Here is a 15,514-nt window from a genome sequence, read left to right as displayed (position 1 = left end):
ACGCTGTTTCCAGGGCACACTGGCCCTGCCCAGTTGGTTTTGCTGGAGTTCTTACCCGATACTGGCCTGTATTTTTGACACACACGTTCAAAACAGGGAGTCTGTGCCGCCCTCAGCAGTTCTTTGAGTAAATTGCCCTCAGTCTGAGTCACCTGATGTGAATGACACAGTTTTCAGATTTGGCGATCTGAGGGATCCCAGCTGAAGGAACCAGCCCCGCCTGGTAAATGGCTTGTTTTTCTCAACTGGTAAAAGGTCTTGCTGGTTCTTCCGAGATAAGTTTATACAGAAGTGCACGATCGTTTACCGTAGGGATAATGGTCTGCTTTCTCTCCTCCCTGGACTTTCCTAGAAGCAACCCTCCACTCGATCTTGGGAAACAGGTCTGCCTGTCATTGTAGGAGATAGGACAACCACAGTCCTTCTGTCCTTGAACTAGGAAATAAGGCAGAAAGCACAAGGTCAGTTGAGGCAAGCTGTCTGAAAGAGGTGGCCAACTGGCACTCATGTGGGTTTAGAGAAAGCTTTGTACAGGTTCCAGATTCTGTTCCATATCAACATGGCTTTGCTGTCAGGGGAAAAAACCTCCACACTTACCATGTTTGATTACTAGTGCTTTGCCATAGTACACTGTAGATTGGCCCTCTCCTCCCTGTCTCCATTAATTATGACCACCTTAAGGCATACTTGTCAATCTTTTTTATTTAAAGGTTTCATTCAATTGCAAATGACAGAAATCCAATTCAGCTACCTTAAGCAAAACATAAAACAGCTGGGGTGCATGTGCTGTTTTGGCTCTGAGGAAGGTGGAGTATAGTGTGAGACTCTAAAAGCATCGCTCCTTCCGGAAGCTCAAAGGATCGCTGGCTGGGACTTCCTCTCTCAGGCTCTCCCCTCATGGTGCCAAGATGGCTGCCATCTGCTCCAGGCTTTCATTCCGTTCTCTCAGCCATCTCCTTGGAAAACAGTTGCTCTGACAATTTCCGAAAAGTCCCAGAATGAAGTCTCATTGGTCCTGATGGGTCACATGCTCTCCAGCACTAGGTGTATCCAAATCTGATTGGCCAGGACTGGGTCACATGACTCCTCCTGGGACCTGGCTGAGGCCCAAGAAAGTCAGGGCTGTTATTAACTTTGGGCTGGCAGAAAAGTTTGGAGAATGTGGGCCCTCACATTCTAGTATTTGTGGAGAGTTGTTACTCCGATGGCTCAGATTTCCTGTGGAATGGTAAAAGAACTGGGTCAGCTTTATCTTCTCTGGGAGAAGACTGGCTCTGTGTTTAGCTTTTAACGCGTCTTGGATGAATAGGCTTGTTGGAGGTTGGACGTCAGCCAGCCATGCATCATCATCCCCAGCAACACAGCCTCATTTATAGATTAAAACGCTGATGTCAAATCAAGTCCTTTGGGTGCAATACCCTTTGATGGCCGTACACTTACCCAGGCTGGTGGTCCCAGAATCTGCCCACCAGCCTCCCCTGAGAAGCCCTGTTAACGCTTTGGTAAAACCCACATCTAATCCGGTCATGCTTCTGCTTAAAAATTCACCATGGTATCTTCCCATGGTTTTTAAAGAGGCAACACCAAAACACACCTATACTAGTGTACTAGTGTCCAGTCCTTCTACTCCACGCCCATTTTTTCAGTCCCTTCAGGGCAGTTTGATCAGTTGAACATATTTTAGCTGATTAGGTATTAACTTCTTTGCCTTGGAATGGGGGGCTTTGTGTGGCCGCTTGTTGATTTGTCAGTTTTAGTTACCATCTGCCAGCATTCCACTTGGAAGATGAGATTTTAATTTCTTTCTTCCCTCTGTCCCCTCAAACCACCTCCCTTTCTCATTTCCTTTCCTCCCAACAGAACTAGCTTGTAGTCAGTATCCAATGTGTACATTACTGCAGCTATGGAAGTGCTTCCCAGGGGAGCCTCCTAGTAAACTAGATTACTTTCTTTTTTGTGGAAGAATGCATTCTCTGGTCATTTCCTTTTTTGGGGGAAAAGGCTTGGGGGGGGGAGCAGGTCGAAAGGGAGAAGAAGGTGATCCTAGTCCTTGGCCCGGTAGGAATCTTTCTAACCTCACAGTTACCGGAAGGCTCTCTGGTCATTTCTGACAGGGGCTCATGGAAGTAAACTGAGATTTATGTAAAAAGCAGAAAAAATCCTCCATGTCTCCCTACTGTGCATGGGATAAAGGTCGAATGCCTTAAGTTAGCACACATACCCTTACTTGCTCCCACCCTCTCTGGCCTCAGCCTGCCATTCTTGGTTCATGCTCCTCCCCCTGTTTTTAATGCCCCGCCCTCCCTGTGTGGTGAAACTGCCTTTCATCAGGGCCTGGCTGAGATGACACTTTGGGTGTCCTTCCTGGTTGTGTGTCTGCTACCCCGGATGTATAGTGAGGTCTTAGAATTTATCACACTGCATTATACTTATATATTTACTGCTTGAGTTTAAATCTTGCCTCTGCTTTTTCCAGCTCCATGGCCACAGGCATGTTACTTTTGTGCCTCAGTTGTCCTCTTTGTAAAATGCAAATAACAGCACCTGCCTGATGAGGTTGTTAGTGATTGCACAAACTGATGGAATTAAAGCATTTATGATTGCGTCTGCCACATAGTAAATGGTCCATCTGTGCTCCGCGTCCCTCTCCCTCCCTCACGAAGGCAGGCTTGGTGGGCTGTAGTCACCAGGGCCCAGAATAGCTCTTGGCAAATCACAAGTCTCCAGGGACTGGGCTGGGCACTTGAGTGATGCAGGCTGGCTGTGATTCAGGCAAAGGGCTGGTGGGGACGTGAAAGGGCAATCAGTCTCTTCCTAAGGGGGCGTCTCCTTCTCCACTTCTAGCCTGTGGTTGCCAGGTAGAACGGGAGCCCAGTGTTGCTAGATTATCAGATCCTTTTTATGAGAAAATTGAGAGTCCCCCCCCTTTTTTTTTTAAATACAGATTTTCCTGACTTTTAGAACCTAGCATACGGATCAAAGGCACTAAATCTTCTGGCCCAGCGGCCACTGGTTTGGGGCCTGATTCTCGTTTTACAAGAGACCCAGAATGACGATGCCATCTGCCCTGGGTCACACGTTGACCCTTGGCCCTCCGTTTTCTCACTTGTGGTCTGGAGGCACTGGTGCTGCCTCGCATCAGGGTGGGGACTTTGGGGATTCAGTCATGCTTGTGAGCGCATTTGCAAAGCATCTGTCTGTGCGGTGTAACAGGTTGTTACTTCCGTCATGTCAGCTTCCCCCGCCTCAGAGAGACCTCCTGGGTGTTTTTAAAATAGGATCGTGGGTCTCTTTTTATGCCAGGTGGTGATGGGGGGTTGCATGCAGCTACTGAGCATGTGCTGTGTGTCCAGGAACTATTAGTTGTGTTACATTTGCATTCTCCTTTATTCCTTTTAACTGCCCTCCCTATGAGAGTAACTATTTAATTGGTAGGAAAAATGATTAGTAAAGAGGTTGCCTCATGAGGGCCTCACAGGTTTTTTGGAGATTGGATCCATCTCTCTGATCAAAGAAAAAAAAAATCCCGGGCTTCAGATAGCATGCTGCCTCCGACGTATGGGGGTTCAGTCTGGCAGAAGCTCAGCGGGGCTAATCCCTGGACTGTCCTGTGCCCCAGCTCCACTTCCTCTCGATGACAAACCTAGTGCCATTCTTTGTCTCCAGAAGCTGTAGCAGGTGACTGCAGGCCTGGCCAGATCAGAGAAGGCAGAGATGATGATGATGATGACACAGGGCTAGATGAAGGGACCACGGCCAATGTCAGGAGTAGGATGGGGCTTGGGAGCCGAGAAGCTCCCATGGGAGACAAAGTTGGCACCTTCGTAATGCCGGAGTGCTGACGTCACTTCCAACCCACGCAGCAAGCCCTGGTGCAGAAGGATAGAGGGGGATGAGACAGGTGGGCAGAGGCTCCTTGGCCCCCAGGAGCCATGCCATTGGCCCAGGAGGCCCCTACAATTCGATGCTTAGAGATAGTCTTCAGACAGCTGCTCGTGAGGGGGCCCTCTGCAACCAGTGGAGCACATGTGTACATTTGTTTTTTAAATTTTTTTCATGTTTGTTTATTTTTGAGAGACAGCAGAGCAGGGGAGGGCGGAGAGCGAGGGAGGCACAGAATCTGAAGCAGGCTCCAGGCTCTGAGCTGTCAGCACAGGGCCCAGCTCAGGGCTCAAACTCATGAACCTTGAGATCATGACCTGAGCCAAGTCGGCTGCTCAACCAACTGGGCCACCCAGGTGCCCCAGCACACGTGTTTTACCAGCAGCGTGGCTGCTCGGTCTTGGGGCAGCCCCACGGCTGGTGTTCACACGTTGTTCCTTCTTCTCTGAGTATCTATTTCCCCTCTCAGTTGCGTGCTTCTTCCACCTCCATGTGGCTGTTAGTACTAACCCAACCCTCCAATATGTTGTCCTAGACACTGGACTAAGTTCCTTCTTTTTAATTTTATTTCCTCCTTGTGAAGTCCGTGGATCTGGGTTTCTTGACTTTGACAATGTGGTTAAGCAGAGAACGGCCCGCCTGCCTGTTCGTCCCTTCCAAGCTCTTACCTAGACCCACGGTGCTTGTAGCTGCCTCCAGGATGGGTGGCCACGCTTCTCTCTGCTGCCTCCCACCTTTCAGACTGCTAGCTCCATTCAGACCATGCCGCCCCGTCTCCCCTCTTGGCTCAATATGGCTCATCTGCCTCTCCCCCTCCGCCTCCCCCAACCATTCATGCTTCTGGCTTCTGTGTAGCTATTGCCCCTCTGGTGTTTTCCAAGTCCTCCTCCCCACCCCTTCCTCCCTCACCAGGCCTCATGAGGTTGTCTGCTGCTGGGTTCTCTGGCACCTGTACCAGTCTCATCCCAGCATGGACTTTTCTAGAATGGCTATAATGCCTGCCTCACCCGCCAGACTGGACGTGCCCTGTAGGCAGGGACCAAGCCCCACGCCCAGCATAGGGTCTGGCATGTGGGAACTTTCCACTCCGTGTTTAACGTGGAAGACTATGGTATACAGTTGAGGACTCTATGGGAGTGTAGGAAATGGTGCTGTCATAATGGCTGGCTGCCAGGGGTGGCTGGACTGGACATCTTCTGTTGAGGGCATAGAACTTTTAGATCAAACCTGAACTGTCCACCTTCATATAGTAGTCACCGGCCACACTTATTTTTATTTCTTTGCATCAACAATTTTTTTAACGTTTATTTTTGAGAGAGAGCATGAGTGGAGGAGCAGAGAGATTGAGAGACATAGAATCTGAAGCAGGCTCCAGGCTCGGAGCTGTCATAGCCCCGCATGGGGCTTGAACTCCCAGATCCCATGATCATGACCTGAGCCAAAGTCGGCCCCTTATTTGACTGAGCCACCCAGGTGCCCCCATGCTTTTTAAAATAGAAATATATTTATTTAAAATTAAATGAATTGGAAACACATTTCGTCAGTCTCATTAGCCAATTTTAAGTGTTCAGTAGCCAAATGTGGCTAGTGGCTACCGTTCTGGACAGTGTGAGTGATAGAATGTTTGCAGTATTGCAGAGTTTTAGACGGTGCTGCTCTACCCACTGTCTTCTCACAAAGGTAACGATTTAGGAGGTCGAAGGTTGCGTGAAGGCCCTCCTTGGTGCTTTTGGTTGGGGAAAGTGGATTTTCACAGATTCCTCCTTAAGCTTCATCTGTTTCCTCGTTTTCTCTTGGCTGCAGGATGCTCGGCAGAAGTTCCGCTCTGTTCTGGTGGAAGCAACGGTGAAACTGGATGAGCTGGTGAAGAAAATCGGCAAAGCCGTGGAAGACTCGAAGCCCTACTGGGAGGCGCGGAGGGTGGCGAGGCAGGTAAGTTAGTCCCACCGACCGTCTCCCCTGCCTTCGCCCCCAGCCGTGTTTTGGAGGTGGCTTCTGACTGGATGCAGAGCCACCAGGACTTTGAATACAGCTGCTTCTGAAGACGGCCTCTTACTTTCTCCTTCCCCCTCCCCTAGCTGCTCCATTCCAGCTCTTGATGCTATTGATAGAGTGTGGGTACTGGCATTTGGCTGACCCTGTGTGGGTGCTGTCTGGACATCGAGTTGGTGCCCAGATCCACCCCCCATGCAACCGGGCCAGCTGGTATGGACGAGAGGACATGTCTAGAACTTCAGGTGTCTTCCTCTGCACTCTCCGGTCATCGCCTGGCAGGCAGCAGACTCCCTCCCTTGCGGTGTCTTTTCTGGTTTGAGAGGAATTTGCCATTTGCTACTCTTGAGACGTTGGTTCTTTGCCCTGAGAGCCCAAATAGGCAACTGAGGAACCGATTCCAACAAAGGGGCAGCAGAGGGGAGCTGTGGTCAGGCGACTGCTGGACCACATGGGACCTGGCTCTGGTTTCAGAGCATGCCCTCCTTTGGCTCCACTGATGGGGTGCAGTGTTCTGCTTGTGTCCTCTCCCAGCCTCTGATAGCCGGGCCCCGTGAATGGGGGAGGGAAAGAGCCCCCAACACCCACCAGTGTCTGCTGGGGGCCAGCCCTGGGGCTGGGGCTTTCTCACACCTCTGTTCACTCTGACTTCCCGGTGCCACCCAAATCAGGCCTGAGCAGTTGGTCCACAGTGTAGATCCTGTCCCTGTCGTGTGCGTATGTGATGGAAGATGGGGTCTCTACGGGTAAGAAAGTGTTCAGTGAGTGACAGGTATGTATGTGCACGTGTGTGGTTGGGCAGGGTGAACTCTCGGGAGACGAAGCCTCAGAAATCTAGGAACGTGTTCAGACCAGACCTATTGAGGGTCAGGGGCCAGGAATTGGGCATTCTTCCTTTTGCCCTGCCCTCGTGGACCTCTCGTTTCTCCTCAGGGGCTCCCCTTGATGCTTTAGTGACTCTCCTGAGACCCTAGCTCTGTATGTGGGGTCACACCCTGAACCCTCAGTTGAGCTTTCTGTTTGGAACCTGCCAGATATGTTGCCTTGTTTCTGGACAGAATGGCCCCCTGAACCCTTTCCTCCTTCCCTGGCCAGCTAAACTGGGTTGGTCAGCGTCCGATGCCAGTTACTCACTGGTCTGCAGCAAGCTCTGAGCAGCCACTCCCTCTGGGCCCCACCCAGGCCTCTAGCTCTCCTGGGAGATGAAATCCTTCTCTAAAGGTGCTCCAAAGTGTCTGTGTCTCACCAGTCTTTAAGGGACACCCCACGTTGGGGATGTGTCACCCCCCAGCTGTATTCTTGACCTAAAATTGCAGTAGGAAAGGTTTGAGGAGAAATTTCTGATAATTTAACATAAACATTGATCAGTACCAAGGAGGTCATGAAATCTTTTCTGAAAGTCTTCAACACTTGAATTTATTGTCCTCTGACTCTTTTCAGCCCACAAATATCTGTTAGAACCATCTATGTGCCCCTGCCTCGGGATCATTAGGAGTGGTCTGTTAGGACAACCCCTTGGAGTTGTGGCAGTGGCTTCTTCCCTTGGTCCCCTGAGCTCGGGCTTCGACACCAAGCTGGCGAACAGGACCTTTATGTTCAGGGGATCAGTGGACATTGGCCAGTCAGGTCACTGGCCCAGTCGGTGGGAAGTGTCCATCTATGGCTGTACTTGTGTCAAGTGTGCTCCTACCTCAGAGTCTTGGAATTCGCTGGTCCCTCTGATTGGCCTTGTCTTTTTCAAAATATTTATTTTGAGAGAGAGAGAGAGAGAGAGAGAGCGAGCGAGCGCGAGCGAGCCCCAAGCAGGCTTCCCGCTGTAGCACAGAGCCAGACATGGGACTTGACCTCATGAGCCAGGAGATCATGACCTGAGCTGAAATCAAGAGTCAGACACTTAACTGACTGAGCCACCCAGGTGCTCCTCTGTTTGGCTATTAGCCCCAGAATCTGCATGGTCCACTTGCTCAGTTGTCTTCACTTTTCTGCTCAAATGTCACTTTATCAACAAGGTCTTCATGGACCACCATTTAAATAACTGCCACTTGCCATCCCCACCAACCCCATCCCTTGTTTTTTGATGTGTTTTTTCTCCATGGCGCTCTTTCCATCTGACTTGTTATTGTTTGTTTGCTTATAGTCATGAAGCTCCATGAGGAATAACTGAAGGAATGGGTGAACCAGGTCTTGACAGGCCTCCAGCAGAGCCGGTGTTCCTCCCAGCCCTTCCTAGGCATTCTGAGCAGTTCCTTTGTTGTCCCTGAGCTGCCCTCTCCCCCCAGCCCCTCTAGCTTTGCTGCCTCGGGGCCACGGCCACGTAAGTGCGAGGACAGGAACACAGCTGGCAGATCTGTTCATTCAAATCTCATTTGCGGGGTAGGTCCCAGGTTGTCTGTGACACATCTGGGATAAATTTAACACCACTCTCTTTGTTTCCCTCCCCAAATCCTCTTTGATGGGAAAAGAGGTAGGAGGAAGCCAGGTCGGTGGAGTCCCCCTGCTGGGCAGCTGTGAGCTGTGGCATTGCTGCTTCCTCTCATCCCTTCTCTTGGCTAGTGGGGCTAGTGATCATGACAATTAGGGAGTCCCTGGGGTGAGCCACTGAGTCATCAGGTCTCACAAGATAATAGCCAGACCCTGGGGTGACTGAGTGACTCACTGTCAACTAGCAGAGGCCAAGAAGAACCTGAAGGGAACCCCAGCCTTCTTGCAGGTGGGGCAGGAAAAGAAGGTGGAGAAGGCCCAGCGTGACCTCTGCCCCTCGCCCCCCAGGGGGCCGAGGAACTGGAAGGATGCTCAAAGGCTGAGGCTGGCACGGATGTCACATTTCATCTGCGCACGTGGTGGGCTGTCTGGGCTTGGGCCAGGTGGCTGAGGCTGTTTGCGTACCAGCATCCTCTGTCCTTGCCCGTGGTGCAGGGGGTGGGGCCCACCTCCGGTGGCTGCCCAGTGGGGTTTCCTGTTTTCTTCCTCGCTCTGATCCCCACCCCCTTCCCTTCTGTGTTTACAGACCCCTCTGGCTGTGTGCCTCAGGGACGGTCTCTGACAGCTGCCTTCAAAGCGTCTCCTTCAAGTGCGTTCCCAGAGCCGATGCCTCTCGGAAGCGGGGATGTTCACGGGGGCAGCCTCGCTGTCCCGGGAGGTTGTCTCTGGGACTTCAGTGGGGCACCGTATTGGACAGTGGGGTCCCGGCGTGAGCTTAGGTTCCAGCTTCATTAAACAACTTTTTTGTAGAAAAATTCCAAAATAGACTAAAAGAAGAAAATAGGTCCTTGTATCTTCTGTTAATATTTGATATACATCTTTTTTTGTTTTTTTGTATGAGATCATCCTAAAGTGGTGGCTTTATGATCTGTCTGAACGCCTTGTCCATCTATCCAGAGCCCCAGGGCAGAAGAGACTTAAAGAGCTTGGTTTTCCATAAAGAGTTTACAAAGATTTGTAATTGTTGGGCCAGTAGAAATTGTACTTGCTCATCAAAAGTTTGCATTAACTTTATTGTCCCTGATGTCAGGTTGGATCAGGAGTGAGTCAGATCCAGTTTTACGATTGTAAAAACCCAGCCCAAATTCTAAGAGGAGGCAGAACATGGCCCCCATACCCAGTGGGGGTGGGGCAGGGAACTGGCTTTCATTTATTGGAGGTTTTTGTCCTTGAGCCAGAGTATGTATTTAAGGCTGCTTTGACAAGCCTGTCAGGCCATGTGGCCCTCAGTGTGTGGCCGGGAGGTTCTGAGGAGGGGGTGGGGCCATGTGACTCAGGAAACCTGACCCGCTGAGCATTGCCTGCTTGCTTTGCTTCCTGGGCTCTGACTGGTCTAGCGGTGGTGGTCCTGAACCTGTCGTTTTTATTACTGCCAGTCCCAAAGCTTTTGCTTTTTTTTTTCTTTTTTCAGTGTGGTAAACTATAGGGAACATACATTTGCCCATTCAAGCCATTTTGAAATGTATAATTGAGCAGCATTAAGTACATTCATACTGTGGGGCAGCCCCACCACCGTTCATCTGCAGAACGTTTTCCTTTTCCCAAATTGTGTTAGATGCCAACTCCCCACTCCTGCCTCCAGCCCAGCCCTTGGCAACCATGGTTCTGCTTTTTGTCTCTGGGAGTTCGACTACCCTGTGTGCCCCGTGCAAGTGGAATCGTGCAGTATTTGTCCTTCTGTGACTGGCTGATTTCACTTTGCATGACCTCCTCAAGGTTCATCCGTGTTGTAGCATATGTTAAAATTTCATTCCTTTTTAAGGCTGAGTAATAGTTTGTGTTATGGATATAGCACATTTTGTCCATCAGACGATGAACATTTGGACAATTTTTTTAAGTTTATGTATTTATTTTGAGAGAGAAAGAGAGACATAGACCACAAGCAGGGAAGGGGCAGAGAGAGAGAGAGAGAGAGAGAGAGAGAGAAGAAGAGAGAGAATCTCAAGCAGGCTCTGCACTGTCAGTGCAGAGCATGGTGTGGGGCTTGAACCCATGAACCACAAGATCATGACCTGAGCTGAAACCAAGAGTTGGATGCTTAACAAACTGAGCCACCAGGGCACCCTGACTCTTATTTTTAAATGGTTACAGTATGTCAGAAGGTTTTGCAAACCCGAAGAGCGACATAAATGCAAAATAGGGTCATTCAGTGATGAAAGTTGGCTGTATTGTGTTCATGGGGCCACGTAAGTCCTTGTCCTGCACTTAGCCTCCTTTGGGGAAGTGGTGAGAGGAGAGACATTCCAAGCTTGTAGAGTGACAGCAGTAGGACAACTGGCCGATCTTGGCCTCCAAGCCAGACAGATTGGCTTTGAATCCCACCTTACCATCTAATAGGTATGGGACTTGGGTGGGTTACTTAATCTCTGTGCCTCAGTTTCTCCATCTATAAAATGGAGCCGTGTATGTTAGCTTTTGCTGTGAAACAAACCACCCCAAACCTAGTGGCCTAAAACATTTATTTAGCTCATGGTTTTGCTGGGCAGTTTTTCTATTGTCAGATGGCTTTATCTGTTAGGCACTTGGCCTGCTGTCAGCGAAGGCATCCTGGGTGACTGGCCCACATGAGTCTCAGCCATCAGGCCGGCTTCTTCCCGTGGTGTTGGGATTCCAGGAACTAAAAGGACAAGCCCTTTTCTAGCCTCTGCCTGCAGTCAGTCCAAATTCAGGAGGTAGGAAAAAAATGAGGTGAGAAAAAATAAACTCCACCAGGAAAGCACCGTGAAATATTGTAGCCATTTTCGGCAACTTACCATAGTGATGAAATTAGTACCTGTAAAACATTTATATCAAAAAAAGAATCTAAATTCTTATTCCAGATGTATTTTGCTATCAAATATTGTGTCTCTATGGTGAATCTGCTGCCTTGAAAACAAAAGACTACAGTACCGGAAAGCTCTGGATGGAAGAAGCAGTCCTGTGCTGCTGAGAGGAAATAGTTAGAATGTCAAGAATGTGAGGACAGGAGGGTGACCCCAGGCAGTCGAGGAAATGCTGAGTGGTTTGTGGGGGTGACCTGTGCCAGAGGATTGAAAATGATGTGGAGGAAGCCTCTGACTTACCTTTCCACTGATTGCAAACACGCTGCCCTCACAGACGGTTGGTGAGGGCCGTGGATGGATGGAGAGTCAGTTTCCCACAAAATGAAACTGGTCAAGTGCATCAGATGATCCCTTGAATTCTTAGGATAATCATAGGGGAGCAGAGTGTGGTGGTCTTTTTTGTTTGGGAAATTTTAGATGTTGATTTTGCTGGCAGAGACCTTCCGTAGGTGGAGGAGAGGGCCAGGTTCCACACTCTCGGGACAGAAACCTGCGGATGTGTTAAGTATGGGTTCTTGCTCTCTTTACTTGTTGGGGGGGTTTTCCACCTTTTAATTTATTTTCTTTAATTCAACAAATGTTTACCAGATTCCTACTAACTGCCAAGCGCTGTGGTAGCCACTTGTCAAGAGTAGAACAAAGACCCTAACGCTGTGGAGTTGGCCTTCCCCTCTTAGTCTTCTAAAAGCATGTTGGTGGGGTGTTTGGGGACAAAAGTAGAATCTTTGTTACTAATCTGATTTAAAGTGTGGGGTCCCCCCTCCCCATTTGAGAAATGGAGTAAGAGCACGGATTACAGTGGGCTAGTGGATTGTCAGGTAAAACTGTTTCTGAAAGTGTTTTCTGAGCATCTCCCCTTTGTGCTGCCCATTGTGGAGCATAAAATGTGGTCTGTGTCATCCGGAAGCCCTGTCAATGCGTACGAATAAGATGATTTTAAGGCATAGGTAAGTACAGTCCATTGTTACTATTCACGATGGCTGTGTTCTCCAAAGTCCCTACTGGGCGACTGGGTGGCTCAGTCAAGTGTCTGACTCTTGGTTTCAGCTCAAGTCATGATCTCACAGTTTGTGGGATCATTGGGCTCTGTGCTGACAGCATGGAGCCTACTTGGGATTTTCTCTCTCCCCTCCCCTGCTCATGTGCATGCTGTCTCTCAAAACAACTTAAAAAAAATAGTTACCATTGCTGAATTAGAGAGGCATCCTATTGAGACATGGCTCATAGGCGAAATAGAGGGTCAAGTTCTTCAGAGCCTCTGGTCACATTTTCATCAATTGACCCATACATAGCCTTGTTTTATGTATGTTTGTCATTAAAGGCACCTTATTTAATATATATTTCTTAAAAATAATTATATACAGTACTTCTTTATAGCAAAACACTAGCCGAAGAGGGTCAAACATTTTTCTGACCCTGGGTGACATGATTGTAAATTTACTTGGCTTTGAGCATCACACAGTGCTTTTTCAGTTGGGCATGACCTCCCATGCATTGATACCACACGGGGTCCACACATTTAGCTACTTTTCCATAGCTTCCTCCTGCACTGTGGACTTGACTTTAGCACTTACTGGAGCAGCCTCTTGTAGGAACCTGCACGTTTCCTCTTTCTTTTTCTAGATATACTATATTGTTGATTCATTAGCATTGAACTCCTGGCCAACAGCACTATGACTCACACCTGAATGAGACTTCTGTAAAACAAGTATTTTCTCCATAAGGCATGTCGGAGCCTTCTTGCACTTAGAAAACACTAGACAACACTTGAGCACTAGGCTTGGGGACCAATTTAAAGAGCCAAATCAAACAAAAAGCACAAAAGTGTGAGAAATGGTGGCACTAACTAGACAGAGATGGACAGTTGTTCACAACATGAGAGTGAAAGTAGCAGGCGGAGTGTTGCCTTGTTGGCCCTCAGCTGGGAATGTGCATGATGGGTGACTAAGATGGTTTGCGTCTCTGGGTGGGTCTGGACCCTAAAAGTGCCGTAAATATTGATGTTGGGGTTACAGATAAGTTGTAGCAAGTAGACAGATTTGCAAATACAGGATCTGTGTATAATGAGGATCATTTTTATTCAAGTAAAGAGCCCGATGGGCAAGGCTCGTTGGTTAGAGAACTGGACCACGTGGCACAGAGCTGGACTTCGTGTGGAAGAAGCCAGGGGGCGGGGTCCCTGTAGGGGCTAGAGGTGGAAACCTGGGCAGAAAGGCAGACCTGAGCCCCAAAGGGCAAGAGCGAGAGTCTGGGTAGAAAAGACAAAAGGGCTGAGGTCTGAGGGAGAAGTCCGTGTGGCAGAACTGGGATAAGTGCAGGGTTGTGGAAAGGAGGACTTCCAGGAGCCGAAGAGCCAGAAAGGGAAGGAGGGGTGGCCAGCTGAGCGAGGACCTGACACCCTAGCCTGGCCTCCACCCTGGGTTCAGACACTGCACAGCAGCCACAGTGGGCCCTTATGGGGGGTGGTCCTAGTGTTTGAGACAGTGATCAGACATTGATACCACATACTGTGTCTGCCATTAATAGTGGTGTCATCGTTTGAGGTCTGACTGTGTGCCGGGCGCCATGAGTACTGCTCTGTGTAGTACAGCTGTTTGTCCCCCTAGTACAGCTGAGGAACCTGGCCGTAGAGCCCGAAGACCATTACGTGGGTCTGGGCGAAAAGCCTCTGGTGTCGTGGCTTAGTCTGAGAGAATACGAGGGAAGCTTTAACAAATGGAGTGGTTAATGGTGGTCAAGAATGAGTCACCGGGAACTCCAGGGTTTTAGCCTGAATGCCAATGGGAAGTTGACAGTGGGGAGCCAGCTTGGGGAGAAAGGGGTGCGCCCACCCTCCTGAATGTTAAGCCACAATGGGTGGGGATATCATGGGCGGGGATGCAGGACGGCCTGGAGCCGGGGAGCTGGGAGTCCTCTGGACCGCTTACTGGAAGCATGCGTAGAAAGAACTGAGTCAGAGATTTGGGATGGAGGGATGGAGGGACGGAGGGAAAGGAGGGGAATTTTTGCCCTCTGCGTACAGGCACTTTTCTACATTCAGGAAGGGAGGGACTTTTGTAGATTTTGCAGAGCTGGAAACGGAGGGTGAGAAAAGTCGAGTTATTCAAGGGGCCCCCACAGTCCTCATTTATTGACCATCTTCTAGGTGCTCAGGCTGCAGGAGCAGGTCCCTGTGACCATTCTCTCGTGCAGTCCTCTCTGCAGAGTTAGGGTGGCATTCCTGTCGTCATACGGAGCGGGTAATGACTGAGGCTTGCGAGGTAAATCGTGTCCCCGATCACCGGCCTTGTGAGGAGAGGAGCGGAGATTTGAACCCACGTCTATCTGGCTCTGGCTGCTTCCCAGTGCTTGGCACTTGGGAGGCGTTTAGTGACTGTCGGAAAGCCTGCACTGTACCCTGATGCATTTTAGGGGAACGGGTTTGAGGAATCACGGACATGGAGGCCTTGAGGCAAGATGTCAAGCTCATCTGTTCACTTTCCCTCCCTTTTCTGCTCAGCAGGTAACTGTGAGGCTCTTGTTTCAGGCAAATTGGGGGCCCTTTGAAGCTCCTTCCCCCTGTGGCACGCCCTCCTGGTTCCCCCTGGGACTCGGGCACAACCCTGTCATGCCTCCCTTCTTCCTGGTCACTTTTCATTTCCGCTGGGCCACTCGCCTGCCTGGGTGGCCGCTCTCACATAGGACTTGGGTGAGGAGGTCTGGGTCACTGACGTCCTTCCCCGTGGCCCTGATCACATTCCCACTGGGGGGGGGGGTCACAGGCCAGTTGCTGGGAACTGCGTCATCCCTGCTGCTCAGGATAAGGGCAGGCAGTGAGTGATGGGGCACCTGGCCCAAGGCAGAGCTCCTGGTGATTTACAGCCAGAGAGGAGAGCGGACTCCACTCGCCCTCGCCTGTAACACTGCATTCGCTTTGCAGTCTTGCTTGGAATTTCTGGAAAAGAAGCAGATGCATTTTGGAAGCCATTATTTGGTCACGATGGGGTCAGTGGGAGGGTCGAAGGCTCTGGACAGAGCAGGTCTTGGGGCGTAGGTCTGAGGGGCTCACCTTCCTGGAGTTCCTGCACCTCGTGCTTGGCTGACTGTGCATCGGGCCTCTTGTGCTGGGGCTGCAGCAGAGCGTGGTGCTGATCTTGAGGTTTTCTCCTCTGGTGGTGCAACGGGCCACTGCCCGGGAGTGTGGGGAAGCTACCGGTGGGGTGTGGTGGCAAGAGTCTCAGCCCAGTAGTACTAGCCCCCATTACCTTGTAAGTTGGGAGTGTTGTCAGGGCCACTTCCCATTTCCTTGTCCCCTTTGCCTTTCATTGGGACATGGCTGACGCCCGCTAAGTGCTGCT

General features: G+C 50.2%; 1 protein-coding gene across 1 annotated transcript in view; it reads left to right on the top strand.

Annotated features, from left to right (window-relative positions):
• Positions 1–15,514, top strand: part of SH3BP5 (SH3 domain binding protein 5) — a 62,808-nt gene that overhangs the window by 16,466 nt on the left and 30,828 nt on the right. Inside the window, exon 2 of the mRNA XM_029940313.1 lies at positions 5,686–5,814. The gene's annotated coding sequence lies outside the window, so the exon portion shown is untranslated. The remainder of the gene's footprint in view (positions 1–5,685; positions 5,815–15,514) is intronic.

This window comes from Suricata suricatta, chromosome 5 (genome assembly GCF_006229205.1).
Source record: "Suricata suricatta isolate VVHF042 chromosome 5, meerkat_22Aug2017_6uvM2_HiC, whole genome shotgun sequence".
In the NCBI taxonomy this organism is placed as follows: Eukaryota; Metazoa; Chordata; class Mammalia; order Carnivora; family Herpestidae; genus Suricata; species Suricata suricatta.
Note: the sequence above shows the minus strand (reverse complement) of the source record. Positions and strands in the feature narration are given on the sequence as shown.